The 14,343-nt window shown below is 36.9% G+C and overlaps 1 pseudogene; it reads left to right on the top strand.

Moving 5' to 3' along the window:
- Window positions 1–2,740: 2,740 nt before the first annotated feature.
- On the top strand, window positions 2,741–4,408 carry LOC128579124 (methionine aminopeptidase 2-like; annotated as a pseudogene).
- The last annotated feature ends 9,935 nt before the right edge of the window (window positions 4,409–14,343 follow it).

Consider the following 14,343-nt stretch of genomic DNA (forward strand, 5'->3'; position numbering starts at 1 on the left):
TTTATGGGTCAAACCCTTCCTTAAGTTCTTTACAACTATTATTAATAATACATTTAAATCTTACAGCAGCTTTATAAAGTAGGTATTCTTATTATTACCATATTTCAGGTAAGAAAGTGTGTCAAATGATTCGTTAAATTTCCTCAAGATAACAGAGCTAGAAATTGAGGGGCCAGGATTTAGATGCCGGCAGTGTCGCTCAGAGCTTATTCTTCACCACTACGCAGGGCTTGAAATTTGCCTATACGCTGTGCTCAGACTCATGCTTAAACATGTCTGAATTTGGGGAAAGTTATGGCTTGCACACAGACTCTAGGACAGGCATAGTGATCTTGCTTTTGTCCTTTTCTGTTAAACTTGATCTCGCAGTAGGTCCTTTGCCCTACCTTTTTGCCTAGAATATTTCCTGATCTTCACATGGCCAGTTCCCTCTTATCCATTAGGTCCCAGTTAAATGTCACCTTGTTAGAGGTGTTTTCTGATTGTCTTGTATAAAGAGTTGTGCTTCAGCGCTCCTGGTTACTCTCTGGCTCATTACTTATTTTAATTTCGCTGCAGCCCTCCTCCCGACAGAAATTAACATATATATTTTTATATGCTGACCATCTGTGTCCTACCCCCCCTCCATTTAAATTAAGCTCCCTGAGCTCGGGCCTTGTTTGCCTTTCCCTCCACTGTTTTTCACGATGTGTGGAAGATTGCCTGGCCCATAGTTGTTGTTCAATGAGTATTTGCTGAATTAATGAATGAAGGAAAAATACCAAAATGCAACTATCATTTGTGATTTGGAAGGGAGACTTGGGTATCTTAAAATTCCAATTTTACAAAAATTAAGATTTGTATTTTTTTCCCAATGGGTATGAAGTCTTTGGTTTGCGATTTAGAAGTGACAAACGGTTTAATGGACTCATATTTAGATAGAATGTGGGATGTCACGGATCATTCACTGAGCAATTATTGTACACCTGCTGTGTATCAATGTGGGAGTCACTTTGCTGGGCACTGGGCCTCCAGGTTAAAGGAAAATATTGGCTCTTCTTTATGGATCCCATATTAGCCTCAGTATCTGTAATATTACCTATAGACTCCATAGGATACAGAGGAAACCTGTGGGTAAAAAGCATTCTAAGCTTTCCACAGTCTTACCATACTCTAGTGATGTCAGTCTCGAAAATGTTCTTGTCAGCATCATGGACTAAATCACATGGCAGCTGGCTCAGGTTTCTTGCCCTCGGAACTCTCTCAATAATCTCATGGTATCATCCACCTGAGCACCTTCTCCACATCGCCCTGTCTCTTCCATTCCTCCTGATCTCATCCCTTCACCTCCTCTCCACTTCAGAAGTCTTCGTGCTGCTTCTCACTCCAAAATCCCACTTCCAGAGCTTTCCTCACTGCCACTCTGTTGTCATGTGTGATTCTGAAGTTATTGAAATCGTCCACTTTTGTGCAGTCTCCCAGCCTCTCAAGCCCCTCTTGAGTGCACTTCTTTTGTGACCAGCAGTGGTCCCTGATTCAACAGTCAGCAACTCCCTCCACTGATACCCTTGTCATCTGCTTGTCCCTCTGTGATCTTTCTCATGCCACTGAATACTGGACTAACAAGACCTCCTTCGGCTGGGTCTTTGACTTTGCTGGGTAAACTTTTGATGTGTTTCTGGTCCCTTTCTCTTCTTCCTCATGACACCTCTTTTCCAAAGCTTTGGGCCTCATTAGTCTGCCCCATCCAGTGATTTACTCCTACTTCACAGACATCATGGAGTTTTTGTGCTGGAAAATTCGCAAATTTTCACACTTTTCATATTTAGTTTGTATAATTAAAATAAAAAAATATATAAACTTTAATGACAGCTTCCTATCTTGCTCTATGAACACTTTATATTGATATCTCATTTATCCCTTAAAATAATCTGATAAAAATATTACTATTGCCTTCAACTTACACATGAACAATCTCAAACAGGTAGTGACCAGGTGTCTTATGTAAGATCACACACTCAGGATGTGCCCCACCTGAGATATGAACTCACTTTTATCTGACTCCAAGTTCCAAGTCCTTGATCACAACAGAATACATGGCCTCCCCACCATACCTCTATCTTCCTCCTACTAGTTTATTTACCTAAAAATCAATGCCTTTTTTAGGTCCAAGAACAAGTATTCACATATTTTACTTTTTCTCTATAAGTGTCAACATTTCTCACTTTCCCTCTGGCTTCCAAATTCCAGGCCTGGATCTATGACTCTTACCTAATGAACTTGCTTGCCTGGATATGACAAGTTGCTGCTACCAGTATCAACATTACCTGGCCCATCAGTGCCACATGGTCCATAAATGACCCACAAGGCATGCCCTGTCTTGCCCCAAAGGGAGCTCAAAGCTTATACCTCTCTAGTTCCTAATTTTATCCAATCTTGTGTCTTATTTTCTGAGCTGTCCCTTTCTCCTACTCTCAAATGGATTATATCATTTAGCTTGTAACTATGCTCAACTCAATTCTTTGTACAAAAAAAAAAAAAAAAGGAAAAGCAAGCATCAGCTCCACAACCTGACTTTTTCTTGGTCTTACCTATTTCCCTTTCATTATTGCCAGATTCTTCCTTGTTTTGCATTCACATTCTGTCTGATCATGTTCCATTCTCTCCTAACCACTGACATCTGACTTTTCTAAAAGGTCTTGACCATTCAGATCAACACAATCTGGTGCTGCTCTCATTCCCTCACACTCTCTCAGGCAACATGGCGGGTGTGGAGGAGGAAGCGGCCTTGGGAGCCACATGAATGGTGACTTGGATGCAGATGACAGGGAGGAGGAAGCTGCCTCTATGGCTGAAGAAACAGCCAAGAAAAAAAGATGGAAGAAGAAGAAGAGTAAAGGGGCTGCTGCAGTAGGGCAACAAGAACCTGATAAAGAATCAGGAGCCTCAGTGGATGAGGTAGCAAGAAATTGGAAAAACAAGCATTGGAAGAAAAAAAGAAAGAGATGATGATAATGAAGATGGAGATGGAGCAACTGGAAAGAAGAAGAAGAAGAAGAAGAAGAAGAAGAAGAAGAAGAAGAAGAAGAAGAAGAAGAAGAAGAAGAAGAAGAAGAAGAAGAAGAAGAAGAAGAAGAAGAAGAAGAAGAAGAAGAAGAAGAAGAGGAAGAAGAGGAAGAAGAGGAAGAAGAGGAAGAAGAGGAAGAAGAGGAAGAAGAGGAAGAAGAGGAAGAAGAGGAAGAAGAGGAAGAAGAGGAAGAAGAAGAAAAGGAAGGAAGGAAGGAAGGAAGGAAGAAGAAGAGATCAAAAGTTCAAACAGACCCTTCCTCAGTTCCAATATGTGACCTGTATCCCAATGGTGTATTTCCCAAAGGACAAGAGTGAGAATATCCACCCACACAAGATGGGCAAACAGCTGCTTGGAGAACTACAAGTGAAGAAAAGAAAGCCTTAGATCAGGCCAGTGAAGAGATTTGGAATGATTTTCGAGAAGCTGCAGAAGCACATCGACAAGTTAGAAAATATGTTAAGAGCTGGATCCAGCCTGGGATGACAATGATAGAAATCTGTGAAAAGTTAGAAGACTGTTTATGCAAATTGATAAAAGAGAATGGATTAAATGCAGGCCTGGCATTTCCTACTGGGTGTTCTCTCAATAATTGTGCTGCCCATTATACTCCCAATGCTGGTGACACAACAGTATTACAGTATAATGACATCTGTAAGATAGATTTTGGAACATGCATAAGTGGTAGGATTATTGACTGTGCTTTTACTGTCACTTTTAATCCCAAATATGATACATTATTAAAAACTGTAAAGGATGCTAGTAATACTGCAATAAAGTGTGCTGGAATTGATGTTCGTCTATGTGAACATCATAGACGTTGGGGAGGCCATCTAAGAAGTTATGGAATCCTATGAAGTTGAAATAGATGGGAAGACATAACAAGTGAAACCAATCCGTAATCTGAATGGACATTCAATTGGGCAGTATAGAATACATGCTGGGAAAACAGTGCCCATGGTGAAAGGAGAGGCAACAAGAATGGAAGAAGGAGAAGTGTATGCAATTGAACCCTTTGGTAGTACAGGAAAAGGTGTTGTTCATGATGACATGGAACGTTCACATTACGTGAAAATTTTTGATGTTGGACATGTGCCGATAAGGCTTCGGCACCCTTGCCTTCTGCCGCAGATGGCTTGATTGCTTAGGAGAAAGTAAATATTTAATGGCTCTGAAGAATCTGTGTGACTCGGGCATTGTAGATCCATATCCACCATTATGTGACATTAAAGGATCATGTACAGCACAGTTTGAACATACCATACTGTTGCGTCCAACATGCAAAGAAGTTGTCAGCAGAGGAGATGACTATTAAACTTAGTCCAAAGCCACCTCAACATCTTTATTTTCTAAGCTTTGTTGGAATACATTATACTAGAATTAATTTGCAACATGTTGTCTGTTTTAACCGTGGACCTTTGTAATACTTTTTATTCATGTTAAAAAAGAAGGAATTTGATCAAAGGCAAACGGTCTAATTAACCAAGGAAAAAGCTTTCAGGACTTTTCAAATGTTAACTGTTTTACTTTCTCCTGTCTAGGAAATGCTATAAAGCTTAAATTAGTTAGGAATGACTTAAACATTTTGTTTTGAACATCTAAGGGATGCTTTTTGGATGTTTATATTGCCATATTCTTACTTGAATGCTTTGAATGACTACATCGAATTCTGCATCTATACTCTCTGGTATTGCTTTTTAACCTTCCTGGAATCCATTTTCTAAAAAAAAAAAAAGACATTTTCAGATCTGACAAAACAAACAAACAAACAAAAAAACAATCTGGTGCCCTTCTTTCCCATCAGCATCTTACCTGAACTCTGTATTCTGAACTCTGTATCGTTAGCTTCTGTTGACCTTTTTCCTTAAAACCCTCTTGTTCCTGAGCTGTAAAAATACCATATTTTCTTTCCAAATTCTTTCACTTTTTATGTCTCTTTGGGCAGGGCATGGTGGCTCATGCCTGTAATCCTAGCACTCAGGGAGGCTGAGGCGGGTGAATCACCTGAGCTGATGAGTTTGAGACCAAATTCTTTCTCTTTTTATACTCTTCCTTCTCTTTTCTTTCACTGACTTCTCTTCCTTTCCCCACTTCCTAATTGTTGGTAAGCCCTGGCATATTCTTCTAGGCCCTTGTTATCTCTCCCAGCTCACTGCTTCCAGGGGGTGTCAGTCATGTTCCCAGTCCTGTACCATCACCTGTCATTTGCTGACTCCTCGGGGGGTTACTCTGGCCCACAGCTTATTCCACATGCCAGAACTGTTTTTTCTTTCTTTTTTATTGTTGGGGATTCATTGAGGATACAATAAGCCAGATTACACTGATTGAATTTGTTAGGTAAAGTCCCTCTTGCAATCATGTCTTGCCCCCAGAATGTGTGGCACACACCAAGGCCCCACCCCCCTCCCTCCGTCCCTCTCTCAGGCCTTTTGTCACTAGAGGATAGCACAGACTCTTCAGTGGAATCATTGTGTTCACAGACTTGGCCCCTTTTCTTTATGGCTTGTCTTCAAAAATAATCACTAATAATTTCACCTGAAAATTTTTTAACCCTTCCCCCTTTCTCTTGCCATCCAAAATCAAAAGGCACAGCAGCCCCAATTCCAGAATTAGCTTCATCTTCTCCATCTCATGATCATAACCTCAATTGAGTTTTTATTTTCTCCCACCTAAATTATTCTAGCTCTTGCCTTTGTGACCAATAAAAATCTTTTCAGTTCATTCTTCACTTTTTTGACTTTTTTTCCCCCCTAAATTACAAACCTCACATTATTTTCCTGGAAAGCATATTATTGACAGGATAATGTTCAAATCTATCAGTGAGGTACATACAGGCTGCTTTGTATCCTCTCCTCCCCATCCTTCTTGTTTTCATTCCTTTTCCAATTATTCTCCTCATTAGTCCACATTAGCTATAGCCATGGCAGCAACCAAATACAATACATTTCCACAATTATATACTTTTGGGATGTGAACATGCATTCATTCTTTTCACCCAGAATACATTTATCTCCCTCTTCAACCCAGCCTGCTTGCCTGCTCATTTTCACAATGCAACTCCAAGAAGGTCTCCACAGGTTCTCCTTATTGTTGGGCAAGTCACTCCTTTCCCTTTCTCCTACTTCAAAACATACTCGTTTGCAACCCTCTGTTATTCACACATTGTAACCATTTGGGGGGCTGACTCTTCCCTCCAGCTATGCAGTCAGATAACTGGGTTTGTCTTACATTTATTTTTTCAAAATCTAGCCAAGTGGCCCACAGTAAGTGTTCAACAGATACTATTGAAACAATTGATGAACTGCATGGAGAATTATAATGAAAAATATCTGGGTTAGTCCAATATGTTAACAAAAACAAATAATACATCTCAGAATGAGATTTACAAAGTGGGAAATGCATAGGAAGTTAAAGCACAATGTTTCCATTTATACTGATTGTAGGCAAGAACTGAAGCAAATAAAGATTTGGTGTGGATTCATAAGTATCAAAGATAAATGTAAATTTATTTGAGTAAGATTAAAACCAACAAATACATTTAACCTCAGAGGAGAAAATTGAGACAAGTAGAGAGAGGACTGTGTAAAAATTGTACTGATCAGTAGTTCATATTCACAAAGCTACAGCAGAAAGGCCTAGGAATTATTAGAAGGGAAAATTTTCAGCATTTCAGTGTTAAGCACTGGAATAAGTAGTTCAGAAAAGTTGTAGAATTTATTTGGAAGATGATCAAGATTTTATTCAAGAAGCCTGAAATTAAACACTCCTTTAATAGAAAACGTATTTCTGATTCTACAGCTATAAAACATAAGAAAAAAGTCTGTTAATAAACTGCATGATGCCAATGGATCATATTGTACATCATTATAAAAATAAACTTTTAAAAAACTGACTAAATATGAATTTAAAAATTGAAGAATGCACATATATTTCTTCTGGGGGTAAACTTAAAATAGAAATGACTGATTTTTAAAATACTGAAATAGAATTATGTAAGAGTGACTGCTTTTTGGACAATATAAAAGCCTCTTTGTTGGAGTGATATGAAGTTATTAAAAATTGATCCTGGGTCTTATCCACTTCTGATGTTTATTATTCTCTTAGTCCATCTTCATCATTTCCCAATAATAACTGATTATTTTCTCTCTAATATTTTTTGTCTCTGATTCAGATTAAGTTTTCCATTTTTCATGGGATATTTGGGGTCCATTTTCTTTTAATGTGTACTAATAAAATATCAAAGGTCAGATTTTGCTTGGTGGTAGTTTCCACGATGAAGACTGGGCATGTATGTAGGCAACAATCCTCTGGTCATTCATCCTCCACCCTTATTATTAGATGTGGCTTAAAATAATGGACAAAGCTCAGAGTTTATGCAACAGGTTATTAGCTGCCATCTTTTTATTTTGGATTAATTGCTATTCCAGAATATAGACTCAAATGGTCCTTATCATTCTTACACGTGAAATATAAAATCTGATTAGAGGGATTAAGTTTTATCACATAACTGGTTTTGATTCTGGAAAATTGTTCATGGAGGAGGATAAAACTCACTCATAAATTCTCATTTGGGCCAAATGATTTAGTAAAGAGTGCTGAATGGATACCTGATTTTATTAATGTCTAAAGTATGGCCCCTGTCACCATAGAAGATGATACTTTGATTATAAGATGTGAGTTTTATGTATATGAATATAAATGATGTCAATAATAACTGGAACTGCTTCTTCAATGAAATTTCTCAGTATATTACATGCCCAAATCAAACCAGATTTTCAGAAAAATAAAACTTTGCTAGTGATTTGGGGTACTAGAATGTTGGGTGTTTTTGTTTATTTTTGAAGAGAAAGTATTCTCTCTTTTTCAAGAAATGAGCATTTATTTCTGAATTAAAATCTTGTTATAATAAATATAATAGCTTCTACTCAGTCTATTTTTGTTATAAGCTGATACAGTTTTACATTTACATTACACAAAAAGGCTAATTTATTTCCTCAAGGTGACTATCTTGGGTATATTTCTGATGTCTCAGGTGCCTCCTCAGAGTCTCTCCTGTTGTTCACTGAACCCACCTCAGATGCCCCTCATTGGGTGAGGGTGAGGCCAGGGCCCTTAAGAAGCAGGCAAGTGAAGACTCTGGTTGGTGAAGAAATCGGAAAAAATGTGGAAGATAAATTCTGTCACTCCTTCTGCTCCCTCCCTCCTACAAATTGTTTTCTTTTTTTTTGTAGAGACAGAGTCTCACTGTACCACCCTTGGGTAGAGTGCCGTGGCATCTCACGGCTCACAGCAACCTCTAACTCTTGAGCTTACGCGATTCTCTTGCCTCAGCCTCCCGAGTAGCTGGGACTACAGGCACCCGCCACAACGCCCGGCTATTTTTTCTTTTTGTTGCAGTTTGGCCGGGGCCGGGTTTGAACCCGCCACCCTTGGCATATGGGGCTGGCGCTCTACTCACTGAGCCACAGGCGCCGCCCAGCCTACAAATTGTTTTAAGCTTTTCCTACACAGTCCCTTTGCAGCTCCCTTTCCAGCTGAGCAGCGCACCTGTCTGCTGAGGCTCCCTGCACAGTAGCAGCCAGAGTGGACACCGTCCTGGAAACACATCCCAGGAACTGTTTCCTGTCATTTCCAGCCTCATTTCTTTCTGAGTTCATTCTCTGTGTCCTTGATTTGTACAAGTACCTCTCCCATAAAGCTTTGTTTATGTGATTGTTTGTTTAAAAAAAAAAAAAATAGGGTTGAGACAGCTAGTTTTGCTCTTGTTGCAGAGACGGATAGTTCTCCACCAAAATGTGTGCTGTGCTCTCTCTTCAGGGGTCTAGAGCTGTCACTGCAAGCAGCAAACCAGCTGGAGATTCCATTTCTTCACTATCTCCTTTTGCATCAAAATGTGACCAATTACTTAGTCCCACCACTGGCATCTGAGCAGAAACAATAGGACACCTCTTAGCTTAAGCCTTTTAAAGGTCATTAGGCTTTTTCCCAGGTTCTCTTTCCCCTTCTCTCATCTGCCTCTGCTCTTACCCACCACACTCCATTGCTTCATGTAGTAATAACTGCAATAATAAATATAATTACGATTTATTGTGTTTTCTAGGTGCTAGGCACATTACTCCAATTTTCTCACAAGTAGCTCGAGGAGATAGGTACTCTTTTAACCCTCATATTGCAAATGAGACAACCAAGATTACAGCTGCAAATATGTGAACCTGGGATTCCTAGCCTAGGTGGTCTGACTTGAAAGCCTCTGTTCCTACCTAATATGATATGCTGCTTCCCAGAGCAGTTCAATTTAGTAGGGAATTTTTAAGGAAGACTAAGTACATATAGTCCATAAATTAAGAAATACACTCTGGGATTAAAGTTTATTTTATCTTAGAAAAATGTAAGCTCCAAAACAGATGCATTACACTGACCAAAAAGATAAACCACAGAGAGGCAAGCTTTATAATTAAAATAGTTTTCTGAGAGAGCCTAAGGTGAGGTTTATTGAGGGGCAGTAAACTATTATCCATTTATAAAGCATTCTATCAATTTCATGGATTTTTATGGTTATTAAAAATTATATAAGATATAGAATTTATTATGGTTAATGGCCAAATCTTGAGAAAATTATAACTAGAGAACCTGGCTTCATTTATAGTAATATTGATCACTTGATCTCCTTTTTTTTCTTTCCAAAGCTTACATTAATAAAACACTAGAATTTAATTTCTTTTGTTTCTTTCTTTATTTCCATCTCTATCCACTACTCTCTAGATTTTGGACTGTAACCTGTTTTCCTAATTATTAAATGTTTGATGAGGCCATATGATGATGCAATACATATGGCTATACTAATAAGCTGCACCAATGATAACCATGCTCACTTTGCAAGAGGACTACCATTATAAAAATTAAAATATAAACAGAGATTTTAAATGCCTTCATTAGGCTAAACTTGGTAGCTCTCTTGTTTGCCTCTCCATTTTTCATGAGATTCTTGAGCGGGGGTCTGAATAAGGCTCAGTACTCACTCTACAAAGATAAAATCATTCTATATTCATTTTGCAAGGAAGAATACTCAATAATTCATGAATAGTTTTCTGATTGAAACTATTTTCATCTTTTTGGTAAATCACATCATTTTACTTCCATATATAAGTTTGTTTTGTTGTTAAAGTTATACTACAGTGGATGAGTATTGTATGCATTGCATTATTTAATTAATGCTTATGTTCATTATTCACATGGGAAGTAAACAATATTAAAAAAGCAAACAGATTATTTTAATGAGGCTTTTTATACTACACCTTTTTTGCTTTTGAGGTTATGGCTGAATGAGTGGTTTGAACAAGTTAACCGTTTATTCAAAGCCTTCGTAAAGTTTTCTGTCATTAGAAATAAAATTTTTAAAAAGTGAAATTCTTTTCTTTCTTTATTTTTCTTTTTATTAAGACATATACACATACATCATGAAAACATTTATGCATTTCTGGGGTACAATGTGTTCATTTTTTATATAATTTGGAATGCTTACATCAAACTAATATAGCTTTCACCTCATTTACTTAATTATCGTGTTAAGACATTTGTGTTCTATACTTGATAGATTTGACTTGTTCCCTTGCGATACACTTCATAGGTGTGTTCCCCCCATTTACCCACCCTCTATCAAACCTCTCCCATCTCCTCCCATCTTTTTCCTCTTCCCTCTTTCATCCAGGGCTATAGTTGTTTTATCTTTCATAAGGAAGTGTGACTAATTATAAATTGGTTTAATAAAGGTACTGAGTACATTGGATACCTTTTCTTCTATTCTTGAGATACTTTACTAAGAAAGATATGTTCCAGCTTCATACACGTAAACATAAAAGAGGTAAAGTCTCCATCCTTTTTTAAGGCTGCATAGTATTCCATGGTATACATATACCACAATTTATTAATCCATTCATGGGTTAATGTGTACTTGGGCCTCTTCCATGACTTGGCAATTATGAATTGAGCTGCAATGAATAATTTGGTGCAAATATCTTTGTTGCAAAGTGATTTTTGGTCTTTTGGATATATAGAGGAATATATCCTAATAGAGGAATTGTGGGATCAAATGGCAGGTCTACTTTTAGATCCTTGAGTGTTCTCCAAACTTCTTCTGAAAGGAACATATTAGGTTTCATTCCACCAGCAGTGAAGAAGTATTCCCTTTTCTCCAAATCCACACCAATATCTGTAATTTTGGGATTTTGTTATGTGGGCTACTCTTACTGGACTTAGATGATGTCTCAAAGTTGTTTTGATTTGCTTTTCTCTGATGATTAAAGATGAGTAGCATTTTTTCATGTGTCTGTAGACCATGTGCCTGTCTTCTTCAGAGAAGCTTCTATTTAAGTCTCTTGTCCACAATGAAATGGGATCATTTGTTCTTTTCGTATTAATAAGTTTGAATTCTCTGGGGATTCTGGTTATTAAATCTTTGTCAGAAACGTAACCTGAAAATATCTTTTCCCATTCTGAGGGCTGTCTGTTTGCTTTAGTTACCATGTTCTTGGCAGTGCAGAAGCTTTTTTAGTTTGATCAGATCCCAGTGGTGTATTTTTTGGTGTTGCTTCAGTTGCCCCAGGGGTTTTCTTCATAAAGTATTCTCCCAGGCCAATTTCTTGAAGTGTTTCCCCTGCACTCACTCCGAGAATCTTTATAGTTTCATGTCTTAAGTTTAAGTCTTTTATCCAGTGAGAGTCAGTTTTTGTTAGAGGTGAAAGGTGTGGGTCCAGTTTCAGTGTTCTACAAGTCGCCAGCCAATTTACCCAGCACCGTTTGTTAAATAGGAAATCTTTCCCCCAAATTATATTTTTGATAGGCTTATCAAAGATCAAATGACAATAAGTGTCTGGGTTCATATTTTGGTTCTCAATACTTTTCCATACATCTACCTCTCTATTTTTTGTGTCAGTACCATGCTGTTTTGATCCCTATAGATTTATAGTATAGTCTGAAGCATAAAAAGTCAAATTCATAGAAGGAGTAGAGAGTGAAATTGTGGTTTCTAGCATCTGGGGATGGAAGGGTGTGAGAAAATTTTGATCAAAGTGTACAAAATTTCAATTAAATAAGAGGAATTAAGTTCTGGAGATCTATCATACAGTGTGCTAACTATACTTAAAAATAGTATATCATATACTTGAAACTTGCTAAGAGAATAGATTTTTAAATGTTCTCATCACAAAAAAATGGTAAGTTAATGGTGGATATGTTAATTACCTTGATTTAATTATTCCTCAATATATACATTTATCAAAGCATCCCATTATACTCCATACATATGCAATTTAAAAAGAAGAAACTTTGCCAGCTGTTTCCTTTGGTAAAAAGTACATATTAATGCAATGTAAAATGAAAAACAATTTTTTAATATACTGACTTTATAACCACATAATTTTAGAGAAAAAATATTCCCTAAAACATGTTTAATGCTTTTGAGTGTATGTCAAAAGTGATACTAAGTTTTCTGAGCAATATTGAACATAGTGGAAACAGTGGATCTCATCCACCTAACAATGAGACTGAGTTCGTCCCATGGATGGTGGCAGTGGATACAAGAAAAAATTCTCAAACTGCAAAGACTTTACGAGATGGATTTATTCTGTAATAGTGGGGTGTAACCCTGAAAAAATATTCTGGAGTCACAGAAAACTGCTTTCAGGTTTGCTTTACAGGTGACATACCTGTGTTCTTGGGACCGGATATTTTCAATTCTCCTTGCATGAATTGCCCTGCTTATTCTCTATGGCCTAGAACTTTTTTAGAAATGACCATGAAGGTCAAAGACATATAAGACAATAAAAATATTTTGTCAGTGAAAAGATACTTTGTGATTTACTAAATGCATTAAACCAAAATTATGATAAACTTAGCCATTTTGCCCTTTTCTTTATCAATAAGAGCTCAGGCCTTATTGCTTTTGTCAATCTGCATAAAATTTTAGAACATGCCTCTCAGATAATTTAACAAGTTCTATATGTGTTTCTTATTAAAAATAGAAAAAAATACACCTTAATTTCCCAAACATGTCCCTGAAAACTGAGTCACTCCTAACATGAGGAGATTTCATATTAGCTACAAAAAGCTCTATATTTCTTAGAGAATTCAATCATCTCTTCTCTCAATCAAGGTTCTTCATAAACCAGTCCCACACAAACTTTCTAGCAAAATTAGACTACTTACTGTTCTACAGTGCTGTTGCTCAACTTTGTTTTGAAGCTATCGCTCACTGACACTGTTCCCAGGCATCTAGCAAAAGATAAACAAAGTAGTCTATACTGGGGAATATTCACTCCAGACATCAGAGAAGCTCTACTAAAATGTTTTCAAGAGCAGTAACTAGCACACAGTGCAATGAGGGGAAGGCGAGAGATTGGTACATATCTGTAAAGTAAACCTAAATTAAGGACATAATTTTCAATGTTTACTAATACTTATTTTTACATAAAGCTTTTTTCTCCTATCACTGCATCAAAATCCTAGTCATCCTAAAATGTCATTCTCTCTATGAATATAATTAAAAACCTTTCCAGATGGAAGCAATCACTCCCATCTCAGTTACCATAAAACTAACGCATGCCTCTGTTCATGTCATTTTACAACAACTACAATGTTCATTTTTTCACTAGAATTATTCAGTTTATGAGCATACTTTCTATTTGTTTCTAGACTGTCAAGGATAGGGCTTCATTCTGATTCATTTTTGTATCTTTCAGAACATCTGGCATAGTAACTTAAACATAGAAGATGTCAGTAATATTTGATATAATATTTGAACAAATGGAAAGATACATAGACTAACCATTATTAGGACTACCTATAGCTAAATCTATGGTTTTATGAAATATTGTCTGAAATTCTGTATCACTTTTGTCATGGCTTATTATAAAAAAATACCTACATATATATACACATATACATATACATAGGTACATAACATATACATACATATGTATATAACATATATACACACACATATACATACATATATAATTATACACATATATATAAAATTCTGTCTCCTTTACCATATTATAAGCATTTTGAGAACAGGAATCCTTTGTCATTCATCTGGAATCTTTATTGCCTCTAGGGGGAAAAAGCATTATATCACACCTGGTAGGAGTTAATTGTTGTTAGAATAAATAAATGAATGGATGCTATAAATTACAGAGCTTCTTCTCCATGAGGCATTTCATCAATAGATTTTGTTAAACCAGGAACACAACTTTTCCATATACCATGCACATTACAGTTGCCTCCCTTGCGTATCAAGC

Source organism: Nycticebus coucang, chromosome Y, assembly GCF_027406575.1.
Source record: "Nycticebus coucang isolate mNycCou1 chromosome Y, mNycCou1.pri, whole genome shotgun sequence".
NCBI lineage: Eukaryota > Metazoa > Chordata > Mammalia > Primates > Lorisidae > Nycticebus > Nycticebus coucang.